At 40.9% G+C, this 12,474-nt stretch overlaps 1 protein-coding gene across 1 annotated transcript in view; it reads right to left on the bottom strand.

Moving 5' to 3' along the window:
• LOC124171057 overlaps positions 1-12,474 on the bottom strand; it is a 57,666-nt gene that overhangs the window by 16,906 nt on the left and 28,286 nt on the right. The window lies entirely within an intron of this gene.

The raw sequence follows: 12,474 nt of genomic DNA, 5'->3' as shown, positions 1-12,474 counted from the left end.
ATCGGTAGCAAAAAAAACCAAGCAAGTAGGAATGATGCGCCCTCTTAAATGGAATGAATGGGCTTTCTGAGGCCAAGAGATTTTAAAATATTCGTCGCACAGTGCATCCAAACAGTTACACTTCATCAACACTGGCAACAACATGGTTGCAATATACGAAAACTATTATCACTTTGATAAACAATGAAACCGTGGTCGGTGTCAATATGTGCTGTGTGGAATGCATGTCCAACGTGACGTTTTTTTCAACTCCATTCAAAATCTTTAATCACACTATCTCTTCTTCTCGAACATTCTCAGGAATAGATCATTAAAATAAGACATTGTAATATTTCCACTGAGTTTTATTACTACAAAACCACATTATCAAGTGTGCCCAACATCATACAAGATACTCAGGAATAGAGTTAACGATAAGGATCAAATTTTCGACATTAAAATCATATTCGTGACCGTCGTGTTCTCTGTCACAGAACACGGTCACGGTGTTTGCGACCATGATCACGATGAAATCCTTGCTGACAAACCATGCACGTTAGCAATATGTATTATGCGGGCATCAACTGATAAAATGACACAAACTTTGAATCATAGGCCTGGAAACTATGAACAAAATGACAATGGAAATACCATATGATGTGGTATATGATTACTAGAGCAAAATTTACGTGTAATTTAAAAATACAGCTCAAATGATGGCAGAATATCTAAGTACGTAAAATGATTATGCGATTCAGAATGGACATAAATCACATATTTAGCGGATAACAATTTAAAAGTTAAATGCAGTCAAGACAAAAAGATCAAAAACATAATCAGAATCAGTTATCAGAGGTAAACCCTTTCCTAATTAATTAGAGACAAAGGCTATTTCTGCAGCAAAATGAAATAACTATTAGATTGGTGGAGTAATTCGAGAATGGAATTGAAAAATTAAGGCAAATTGCAGATAAAAACACAGGGATAAATAATTATGGCAACAAAAATAATCAGACATTATATAACGTCGTCCGCCATTCCTAAGATAACCCCAGCAATCATGTTAATTGAGTCTTACATTTAAAACGGGATACGAAGTGAATGATTTAATTTTATTGATCAATAGTAATAGGTATTCATACTTAATTGGATGGTCACTCACATTTTATAACTTTGGTTCTCTGATAAGAATAGTGTCGTCGTAAAGTACCAATATCCTGACAGCCAGATGAAAATTAACAATGTGCGAAACAAGCATGAAATACGCGCGAGGAGGAATGCCATGATTTCATTGTATGTATTTTTATATGGCACCGGAATTTTAATGAGTAAATAGTGAACAACTCTATCACCATCCAGCAACAAAAAACCAGCATCTTTTATCCAGCACACTATTTACATTTTGTGCTAAATCCTGCACTCTTTCTTCGACCCGAACTACTTTAGCGGAATGCTTTGCAAATTGTTTTCTCGAACTGCTGCAATATTAATAAAATTATCTTCTGCGAAAGCAGGATAGGAGGCGATCCGAGGCGGTTTCCAAGGAGACGGTACATACATGGGTTGGACGAGCGAAAATGGCTCGAACATATTCCCACAGTTTGCCCGCCAACGTATCGTTTTACTTCTGAATGATGACTATCAGGCTCACAAACTATTTTAAGTTGTGACGATGTCAAAATGCCTGTCGGTATACAAAAACGGTAGATCTTTAAAATGCCTAAAAACTAATTCCAACAATCTGTGAAAGCGGAACTTGGCAGCCGAAGTGAATTTGCCAAATGTGAGATAAGGCTTCGCTCAAGGACATTATGGGTGCGTGTGGCGGCGATTATGGGTGACAGTTGCTTCGTCGTTCTCTTCAATTTACGTAGCAACGTTATGATGATGACAGTAAACTGCGGACAAATTCAAGGAAATTGAGCTAAATTCAGGCACAGTAAAAATCCCAAATTCTGCTCAGTATATTTAGAGGACACGTCACTCTCCCTCACAGTGGCGTAACTAGGAATACGCTTAGGGGGGAAAGGGGGGCATTGGGGGGAATGAGGGGGGTTAGTGGGGGAAACCCCCCTTGGAAACGGGGATTTAAGGAAAATTTTTGATAAATAACATGCGTGAAAATGCATTTTCCATCATTTTGGCACTTCAAATTTAACTCTAAGCAGACGCAGTTAGTACCTATGTATCAAATCCAGACAAGAAATTTAAATTATTTTTTGATTTATTTGAGTCTTTGTGGGGGGGATACATCCCCTCATCCCCCCCCATAGTTACGCTACTGCTCCCTCAACGAGGATTTTTTCGAGACGAGTGAGGCCCCGGGTACGATACGAGCGGCAAGCGGCGTGAGCGGCGCCGCTCTGATATCAGGCCTCATTTAGTTGCGTGTAAATCCATTGAGGGTGGGTACGATACGTTTGAGCGGCGAGCGACAGTGAGCGGCGCCGCCCAGTGCCGCTCATGGTTCCAAGTCCAGACCGATTTCTTTTCCACTGCCGCTCGCCGCTCAGTAGATTCATCCTTCAGTGTAGTTGAAAATGTAAGCGGAGAAACATCAAAGTAGTGAGAATACGGCCAAACAAAGGAAGACTGAAGTTAGAAAAGGTGAGAAACCTGAGCGGTTAGAAAATTGCCGCTCGTATTGTAGCCACCGCTGCCGCTCACGTGCCGCTCAGGTTGCCACTCGCCGCTTGCCGCTCGCATCCCGCCGCTCGTATCGTACCCGAGGCCTGACTCATTGAAAATGTTGGCTGTTATCTTAAAATACGCAGGAGACTTTGAGGAGGCCCCTCCCAACATATGCCTAAAAAGTAATAAGTTAGGCCTAATTTTTTTCAGGCATCAATAAAGAACCTGTGTATCCTAAATATTTCAAACGATAGCATATGTTTTAAACGAGTCTTTTCGCTTAAAAAGACATTTACGCCGGTGGAGGGGGAGTGATTTTTCCCCTTGAAAGTAATTTTGCTTGGCATTTTGACAAAAATCCATAAACCTTACACCTTACCTTGAACTATATTCCTATGATTTCATCGTCCCTTAATTTTAACATATAATTTTCAAAACGGCTCAAAAAAGTGAAATTACGCCTTTCTCACCTGCTCAAATTAGTGGAAAATGGAGAGTGAATCGTTAAGTATTCATTGGCAGAGCAATTAGTCTTTCGATAAAAAATCGGATACGTTGATGATTTAGGGGCAGAAAAAACTGTGGGGAAAGCTACTAAATAATCGCCGATGTTCACAAGACTTCAATGTTCCAGAAAAATACCACTGTACCGGTAATCTACGGGTTTTGGTACGTTTACGTGGAATATATTAGGTACTTATCAACAACTATTGGCATACCCGGCCTGTTCCATTTCCTAAATTGTATATTGGTTTTTCGTTCGCAAATAGGCAAAACTCTTCATACCCTCCATAGACCCTGATTGCTATCCTTTCCTTCCCCGGCTATCCTTCCCCCTGGTTGCACATGAGCGCCGACAATAAATATAAGATGGCTGAGGCGTACACTGTATGAACGCCGTAGAGGGAATAAATTATGCGGAGCGCGCTGACATACACTTTGATAGTCTCTACGACGCGAACTGACCATTAACGATCCAAAATTGAGTTTCAAGAATTGAGAAGAACAAAAGTAAAATAAAGTGAGGAATATGCATTCTAGCAATGAATATAACCTTGGTGATTTACGATCTTATTTTAAGCCGTCACGGCGTCAGTGCAAAGGGTAACACTAGTTTTGGGTGTCAGCGCCACCAACCTCAACCTCTCCCTGTAACAATACTGTACATATTGCTAAAAAACGAAAATACTATTTAGGAAGGGAGACAGGCCAGGCAGGTTAATAGTTGTCGATTAATAATATGTTCCACGTAAACCTACCTTAACCTGTATACAACCGGTAACCTAACTGTAGCGTAACGTATTGTATATAACAGTGTATAACAGTATATATGGGGGAATGAGGGGATAGATGCCCACTTCAAGGCCTCAGAAAAATAAAAAAAATATTTAAAAATATTGTCTTGTTTTGACATATAATTACTACATCTGCTTAAAGTAAAATTTTTAGTGCCAAAGTGATGCATACGTATTTCTATGCATATCATTTTAAAAATTTTACCAGATTTTTCCTGGGGGGAGGGGGTCGCCATCTCATCCCCCCAAAGCATATTTCTAGTTACGACACTGGTATCTAATGTGTCATCACGTACTTTTTGGAAACGCAATTAAGGAATTTAAAATATTTACATTTAAAATAAATGTCAATTTAACAAAATAAGGAAGTACACACTGTGTACATGAAGTAGATGGATAGGAAGTAGTACGATAAAATTTAACGGTGGGAGGTAAACGTTAAAATTAGGTAGGCGGAATAGACGTTTAAAATTTTTCCTCGTTTCGGGCGGGGCCCTGTCCCCATTACATGCGACCCTGACCTCTGACACGGTTTTCAGCATTCTCTCTGTTCTCGCGCCATCCACACACTCTCTTCTCTTTATCTTCCTTCACTATCTCCTCTCCTTGGTAACAATATCTAGCACTTCCTCGTTCCTTTTCCTCTCCGTCCATTGCACCTTCCCAGCCCTCAATTCCCACAACGATACTTAACTGATCCTACTCTGCCAACAGCAGACCATCTATCCTCCCTCCAAGTTTCCGCCCCGTAAAGCGCTACGCTCCACATCACACTCTTCGCCAGCCTTCCCTCACACAATCATACTCTCATCAGCCTCTTCCTATTCAAGTACGCCTCCTTTGAATAAGTTACTTTCTTCCTCATTTTCTCGCTGCTGCGTCCTTTTTCCTCTTACTTGCTTCTCAAATAATTAAGCGGTACCAACTCTCGTAAATCGCGGCCGCTAAGACTCAATTTTTTTCATATTCTCACGTTGAAATACGCTATGACACATTTCCAAAGTTTTACACGATCAGAGAAAAAAATTCGAGTATTAGTCACTTCAAATTAGCAAAATATTTATTTATTTACCATCCCCACAAACAGAACGCTGTATTCAGAAAATGCTTATGGTTTTGGGGTGGGGGAGTTCACTCGATGGGGCATGATTCTATATATTGAATTAATTATACACACATATTATATAAATAACCACTATTACACGTTTTGAGGATTTTGTTTTGAGAGGTTTCAAGTTTTAAGTTAAAACTTTTAACACTTCCACCCTCCTCGTTACGGCCTTGCACTAGCATGAGGGGTTCTCTTAAAGGCCTACAAAATAAGGTACGTTTTCTCCAGTACCGAGCTGAGGCGCCGACAAGGGCACTGCTGGCGCAGGGCGTCGCAGGGTTTCCCTCCGTCGAGAAGGCGAGTCACGCGGTGGGTGGTCGAGCCGTCACGCCCCCAGTCCCTTGCTGCTCTCATAACCACCCTCCACAACGCGCCCCATTCAACGCGCGAAGGGAGACACGCGCTACCCTATTCATCCCACCGCCAGCGAGCTCCAAGAATATCCTCAAGAGTACACACGAACGAAAGCGACCATCAAACACTTCGCATGGTAACTAGATGGAATTGCGAAATCCCAGAGCACGTGAATGAAGGTTGGATGGGTCTGATTGGCTGATTTTGAAAATAGCGCTGGTTTACATGCCCTTTATTTCGACTGGAAAATTTATTGCCATTGAATTCAAGATTCACGAAGGAGAAGTATAAGGATTTCAACACCATTAATCCATCGTTATTTTATTTTCTAACTTACTTCCTAAAATTAAAGTGAAGTTTAGGTTTAAATGTTGGCCTCTGCTTTAGGCGAATATGTATCACTCCTAAGATCTGTCCCTTATATTTGCTCTTAGGCTAAAGGTAAGTATATCACTATGATCCTATTTTGGATCGAAGTTGAATGTATGAAAAACCATTTAGATGAAATTACTTCGATTCTACAGAAGGACTCCCATTAAAGTTTTCTTAACTAAATGAGATGCAATGAAAAAATACAAATTTTCACTGGACTATTCTCTTAAAAATCTATTGGCTTAATCACCTAGTTCACTGCATCTATTAGAGAAGTTATCTGCACGGTAGGATCTCTTATATGACATAATTCATTTTATTTGGGCAAGCAATGATTTCAACTGCCGTAAGAGTGACTGCATGCTCGATTATTACCTCTCCTGCGCTATAATCCTTGAAGAGAAATCATGCATTTACGCAGATAGCTTCCACTTTCCCCTGAATCGTACTCTTCCGCACTTGCGCAATTTTTACTCATAATTTCGCATTCTTTCTGGCCTTGCGGGTGATTTCATCAGCCTTATACTCCCTGAGTCACGTTCATTGAGATTTAAAGGAATAAATATAATACAAAAATTACATGCCGACTTGAAGAATAAATATATGCCGATACATGCGTAGAGTGGAAGGTTGCATCAAACCAGATGAAAGGTTGATAACTTCCACCAAAAAATCACAACGTAATGATGATGCCTTACAAAAGCTGCCCTTTTCCTTAAATCACCTAAAAGTCTCCATGTCAATCTATTATTGTTCTAATAAGCACCATTTAACTTTGGCGGTAAATCAGAAGGATATGTAGGATCCTAATTTAAAGTTATCCCATCAACCTTATGTACAGAATTTTTTTTCTAACTCAGCGTGAAGGATTTAATTTAAAAAATAGCAAATATTTCGCAATTATAAGTAGAACACTGAATCTTGACACATTTCTAGCATGCCTCAGGCCCCGAAAGTGGTCAAATTTTCAAATCAGAGTAAATATATACAAGAATACTCAAGAGGGTAACGCAGTACACCAAATATGCGGCCAAAATTAAAATGCCTACTTCAGTATTATCGTCAGGGGCGCCGACTTATAAAAAATATTGGGGGGGCCCATATCGGAGGTCTTGCCCCAGGAAGAGGTTAAATTCAAAGTGTGTCGCAGCACAGAAACACTACCATGATTGTCACCACTTGATTCAGTTAACCTGCTTAACCTTATAATTATTTGTTTCAACATACATTGTTGAATTTATTTTAAAAGGTAACTATCGTCAAACATGGGAAATAAAAATAACAAATATATTTATGTGATTTCACAAAGCATAATATAACTTAATTATTTTCTTGAATTATTGAGGGGGCTCCGCCCCCCCCCAAACGAATCTTTGAGGGGGCTCGGGCCCCCTCAGGCCCCATGGAGTCGGCGCCACTGATTATCGTGGGTAATGAGAAAAGTTGGCGAATGAAAAAAAAAAGATTTCATTAAACTTCTGGAACTTTTTCTTTGCAAACAATAAATTTAATCCAAAAAATTTCGACATGAACATCGTGAAACAAACGCTGACGTCGTAGTCCGCTAATCAGACCTATCACGTGATCGCAGATTGCACTATTTTAATCTTGGTCCAATGGGCGCAGGTTGATGGTTGTTCTTGTATATGTTAGCTATGAAATTTGAAATTAGGTTTCATTGATATGACTCGCGTTTTCACTGTCCCATTCACATGATCCTCTTAAATTTTCTCCCTAAATTGAGCTCTGCCAAAGGAAATCCAGAACCAATCCTATTCCACGCAAAGCTATTTTTTTAAACATTAATTCAATGAACTATAATGCCAAATTTATTATAAAGTGGAAGTTTAAAGTTTAACGTTCAATTATTTTTGCTAAAATGGACGAGATAGAACATTTCCGGTCAGAGCCAAAGATTTCCTTCATTATGAATTCCCGCGCGTATTTTCAGCGGGTGACGCCAGAGAAGCGATGCTTCTTTGAATTCGTTCACGGCATCACTCACTCATTTCTTTGAAAGTGGCTCTGACCTCTCGAAGTCTGACGTCCCACGCTCGCCAAGAGCGACCATTTCTTGCCTTTTCATCCTTGCCTCCCGTGAGAACTTCTAAACCCTTCCTGATTCACGCGAATGAAAAGACAATGCACACAATGCCTTGGTAGGCCCCGCTTCGCTTCATCACTCTGACGCTTAATCTAGGGAGTTTCGTATCCAAGTATGCTCAGAGAGACCATCTAGTCATCGACCATGTGTAGTAGTTTAATTGTCCCAATAGCGCGATGTTCATAAAATTGTAAATTAAATGGCTAAAGGCACGATACATAAACTCGAGCGAGCTCAGGAACATGTGCATTAAAAGCTTCAACGGAACAGAACTGTAAGGAATGCACGGGACAAGTTAGAACAGGCTCTTTATTCTGACCGCGTGGTCTTTGACGTCATTGTGGTTATGAGAAGAATATTCGAGTTCATGTACTCAAAGTAAACAATTTAAAGACGAAACGGAGTCTGTAAAATGCATCCAAATACGTCTCTCCACAAAATGCACCCAAAAAGTAACAATTGTAACTTGAATTTGTGAAAGAATACAATTCTTGAACAAATGAAATTGTATCAGCTGTGTTTATTAATAACGAATAGAGGACGATAATTAATCAATCATTCACTTCTCACTTGATCAGCAGCGGACCCAAGCATGGGTGTTTGATTTCCGCGTTTCCTAACGGTTTTCGCGAGCGAGGGATCCACGTGAACGTAGCAGGTACACGCTCTCATTCCCGGCTGCTCACACAAGAAAGGGAACAAGGGGCGCAGTCTCCATGCTCGTAAATTTATCTGCACGGAAGAAGAGAGAGACTCCTCGAGGTTATCCACACCATGCAAGCAACGAGTTCAGGTTCACGGCGTTGCGCGTTCTGTGGGGAAGTATTCCTTGCACTCCTCTCATCGAGGGGTTGATGCAAATAAGTAAAATGAAACTTGGTATAACGTGTGAATTAAACTCTGAAAACTAGTTGAAAAACAATGATAGTTTAAAGATAACCCAATATATTCATTTATCCTTTAAATTTTTCATTATTATTCACTTAGGCACCTAAAATCTTTGGAACTAATCGATCGCACAGGAAATAATACGCTGTACTGTATGGAAAATACTCCTGAGCGACTGTTATACACAAGCAGTAATTACTCGCTCGGAAATAAAGACATAATTCAATGAATTGTGATGATTATTTTACCTTCTGCCACTGTTTTTAGCGTAAACTTCCATACGACATATCTGAAACATAATTCAATGAATTGTGATGATTATTTTACCTTCTGCCACTGTTTTTAGCGTAAACTTCCATACGACATACCTGAAGAATCTTTAGCTTGAATGAATGCTCGTAGCCCATGGATGATTCGTGTTAGCGGGGGTGGTGAATTTAGAGCGATGAAAGACGATATTTTGAGTACGCCTATTCGAGAAGGAAAAAAATTATATTCAGCCACACCCATTTCTATCTTTTTCTATCACCCGGCCATCTCGCCCAACGAGGATTTGAGGGTGTTCAAAGGCTTCTCCCAGGATTTGAACCGGGAACCCCTACGTCAGTAGTCCACTTCTCTACCCAGTATGCCACCACGCTACCATATTTCTTTCCTTTTGTGGACGAGCCGGATAAGATCCCAGCCACGAGGAAATCACCAAGTTCTGAGGCTGTGACTTCATCGGAACCTTCGAACTTCGACTGCTGCGTATTTGTGACGTCACGGCCTCGAGAGAAATCCAATTAGTTCCACGCAAAAGGCGATATTGGTCACGGCGGTGACGACACGTCCGCCCCAGCCTCGGAGCCAGGCCGCGGGAGCGGAGGCGGGCACTCGCGTCGCCGCACCCACGCCGGGTGCCGCAGCCTCCGCAGGTGGCGCCGCCACGCGAGCAAGGAGGAGAGAGGCTGCCCCCGCGAGTGCTTAATCAGTGACCCCGATGACACAGAGCCAATTTCCAGCCAGCGTGCTCCCGTGAGTCGCTCTCACCAAAGTGATTCATCCGAGTGAGTGCGTGGAATGTTCCCAAGAAACATCTTCATCACGAATTTTAATCGCATTCCGTAACAGTAATCTTTTCCGAATGTGAAAATTCGCAGATTACTCCGGCGAATGACTCCCGCACGACCGCTACTTTCTCGTGACGAATTATTTCTTTAAAATTTACACTATCATCTGAAACATCCAGATCATAGAGAAAAATTGCTTGTAAATCAAATTTGAAAATTTTACCTCAGTATTTTCTGATATTTAAATTCTATAGAGGAATTCGAGGCACAGATAAATGCTGGCAAAGTTCCGTACGCATATGACATACATGCATAAAAATATTAAGATGATAACTTGAGTTATTCGTCACGAAAAAAGACAAAAGACGGCCGTTTAATGAGGATGATGCGTCATATAATAAAGATTCAACGGGTTTCCCGATGAGTGAAGGTATAGATGGATGGTACTCATTAACACCTCCTCTCGGCTGCAATCGTGTAGAAATTTCTTTTTCAAGTACCTGTGTAACTGTGGTGGAGCCAATGATTTTCGGGGTTTTGAGAAAAAGAAAGGCACCCGGGATGAGATTTGAGGAGACTTGAGAAGAGCATTCCAACCGGAACGCGGAAGGCAGGGCCCCCCGGCCGTATGTTGATGGTGATCATTAAGATGGCTCTCCAATACAAATTTTTATTTCACCAGCTTAATAAAAATGTTTAAATTCCATTGGAGAATATCTGAAATCCACTTATCTATGCATATCAGACGCCAGACGCATTATCGCTGAGATGTATCGGACACCAACGAGGTGACGTGGATATAGTGAACCCCCGAAATGATGACTTTAATTCGCCTCTGCCACGATTTCATGATAGATATCTGGAATCAGTGACTGTGGCAGATAACATTCAGTCCATAAGGATAGGTAAAAAACGTAAGAACTTGCGGAAGAAGAATTTTATACGGTGAAACGTACAAAAACAATAAATTAACTAATAAAATACGTAGATTCAAGCGTGATGGAGCGGAATTAATCATATTGAAATAAATGCTTGCAATTTCCCACGTTAATAAAATTTATTACGACTAAGTTTCAATGTTACTTCATCATCTTCAAGGCACAAATGGTATCTAGTGCAGTCAATTTATACCATTTCTAAATGGAGTGGAAGAATTAAGGGGAGTGAGGAGGGGGAGGAGATTGGAAAATGGGATTCTTCTTCAGTTTTTCCCATCTCCTACCCCTTCACTCTCCCCTTACTTTCCCCACTCCGGTTAAAATTGTACATATTGAATGCACTTCACACCATTTGTACCTTGAAGATGATGTAGTAACGTTGACACCTAGGTCGTAACAAATTTTATAACCGTGGAAAATTGCTAGTATTTATTTCAATATGAAATCAATGCGTTTTCAGATGCCGTCCGCCTAGATTTATGCTCCACAACAGTTTCTCCGGCGTATGACCAGGTTCCTTGAGGTGACACCCCGAAAAAAGAGCTGCGACATAAGTGGAATCCCACTCTTAAAGAACGCAGTATTAGAAAAAAAAACGTTCCCTCCGCGTTTTAATTATGATTCCACCGCAAAGCAATATAGATTGTTGATTAACAATGGCGAAATGTAGAGAATGGCCGGACATGAGAGTACATAAGAGTCCTGGAATGTCAAATCGACGGTGACCGAGTCGATGAACTTGAACCTGTTTGCCGACCTTGAGAGAAACCCCTAAGAGAAAGTTAACCTTTGAGTGTCTCCTCTTTCCGAGGAGCATATGAGTCGAGAACTGGTCTCCTCTTTCCCGCCCGTCCGTCGGGGCTCTGCATACTCCCTTCGCAGAACCGTGGAAGCAGACACCGCGACCAAGGCGTAGGACGACGACAGTCCAGTAAGCCATCATCACATTTGCGTAAGTGGATTAACTGACTTATTGCGACGAGCGAGCCAGGAAATTTCACGCGCCCAGTCGAAAACAGCCGAACGGTCCTTAACTCGTCCGTGACCCCGATCGTGGCGCCGCCAACGGGTCAATCCGACTGATATGGCTCTTCCCGCCGTGGACCAGGCGGTGGTAGGCATATATTCGTCCCCGTTTCCCTAACTTGTGCCATATTTCTTTCAGCATGCCACCAGTATTTTACTTAATTACACATTGTGGAACACCAAAATGCCATATTACGTTTTTGTTTGGCCGAACCTTCACATTTTTTCTATAAATAGCTATTGAGACTCATTAATATCTCAAACTCACATTATAAAAAAATTATTCTTTTCCTGTCACATCTGCAATGAAATCCGAGTCCATTTCTAGGACTTTTTATGCTTGACAAAAATATCAATTGTAACACAAATTTGAAACACTGCTTCAAACACATCAAGATCTCGCTACTTAGATTTGTCAAAATATGGAACAGTTCAGTTACTAATTGGCTTAATTGAATGCGCCCGAAGACTCGAAATCCAATTACCAATTAAAGTTGGAAAGATAACATGTGAGAAACCGGTTTTTGGAATGCCTAGGGCAATCATAAACAGGAGGGAAAACAGGTGTTATCCCGTGGAGGTTCTTTACATCCCTTCCGTATAGTTTGTTTTACTTCCACCTTCAAATGGCATTTTAATTTCATGAATCCGGACACACTCATTTCAACTATATTGTCCATAATATTTGCACAACCAACTCATCTATATAAGGTACAAATATTAG

This window comes from Ischnura elegans, chromosome X, assembly GCF_921293095.1.
Source record: "Ischnura elegans chromosome X, ioIscEleg1.1, whole genome shotgun sequence".
In the NCBI taxonomy this organism is placed as follows: domain Eukaryota; kingdom Metazoa; phylum Arthropoda; class Insecta; order Odonata; family Coenagrionidae; genus Ischnura; species Ischnura elegans.
The sequence above is the reverse complement of the archived record's forward strand: the minus strand, read 5'-3'. Positions and strand labels throughout refer to the sequence as shown.